We start from the raw sequence: 1,473 nt of genomic DNA, 5'->3' as shown, positions 1-1,473 counted from the left end.
TGTTATTATTATTAATATTATTATTATTATTATTATTATTATTATTATTGTTATTATTATTATTATTATTATTATCATTATTATTATTATTATTATTATTGTTGTTTATAATATTATTATTGTTATTAATACTATTATGTGGTAGAAGCATAGCGCACCCAAGTTTATAGACGTATTATTACGATTTTTGTTAATTTTTTTAGTATTATCATTCCATATGCAAAGCAATGTATGAATTTGTAGTCCTTTTGAACGACTCGGTAATAAACTTACATTCTGAAGCAAATTTTATTTTGAAGTATTATGTTACTTAGTCTTAAAATAACGGACAAGTGCTGTTTGTCACGTTAGAGGTGTTAAAAGTGCTAGCGTAGAAAAAGTATCCTTGCCTAAAACACGTTTAGATCTTTCAGTCACAAATTCAGTATTGTTCGACTATTCTCTTCAATGTATTTGTTCACTCACCGCATGGAGCAGTCAGCGATATTGAGATCAACAATAGGCGTATCCTTATTTTAGGAAAAGGAGCTCAACACCCAACAACCTCGGAAAAAATTTTTACAACAAAAATAGCGAGATCTGCAAAAAACATCCAATCAGATAAACTAAATCAAACGAGACAGAACTGGATTATCCATAAGAACCAATTTATCAGCCAGCACTTCCAGACGAAACCACAGCAGGAAGGCGGCAAAATTAACAGAGAAATTTAAAGAGAAAAAATAGAATGAAAAACACATGCCATACAGAAGAAGACAGAGGAACCATGCCACAAAACCTATAAAGGGACGAGGCATTTAATATAGTTAAAATTTGATCAACAAATCATTTGGATCAAAAGCACCCACAACCAACGTCTTTCACCAACAGAACTCCCAGACTGATCTAGAAAAATGAACCACAGACGCACTCGTCATTCAACTACAAGAAACATTCATTTGGTGGGTTCGCACCTGCTTCCCAGAATAGGTTTACTCCTAGCGGAGTTTTTCCCTGACTGCACAATATGACTTTTTGGTTTTGCATATGCCAATTGGTGTTTAGATATTGAATATGATGAGTATTTGATGCTATTGTTATTAACCATTTGGTTGTGTTGAAGTGGTGTAATTTTTTGTAGTGTGCTGTTAAGAGTTGTACCAGGAGTGTCTATATTTATACGGTTTGGAATATCTCTCTGAAAAAAATTATGCGCAAAATTATTTATTGAGCCACGAGGCGACTGTAACATATCTCGGTTATTTTTGTCCGCACTTTTTCTTTGCGGTACGCAATGAATTAACATAAAGTTGTCAGGTGACATAAAATGAACAGTTGACAACCAGTTGGCAATACGCTATTAACATTGAGAAAACTAAATAAAATATTCTATAGCAAATTTGTAGGTAAATAATGTAAGGACTTGCTTACAGTTTGGGCAGGTCTCCTGATCTTGCATGGCAATTATTAATTTTGTTTTTATAACTTTTTTTA

Source organism: Convolutriloba macropyga, chromosome 14, assembly GCF_964194025.1.
Source record: "Convolutriloba macropyga chromosome 14, txConMacr16.3, whole genome shotgun sequence".
NCBI lineage: Eukaryota > Metazoa > Xenacoelomorpha > Acoela > Convolutidae > Convolutriloba > Convolutriloba macropyga.
The sequence above is the reverse complement of the archived record's forward strand: the minus strand, read 5'-3'. Positions refer to the sequence as shown.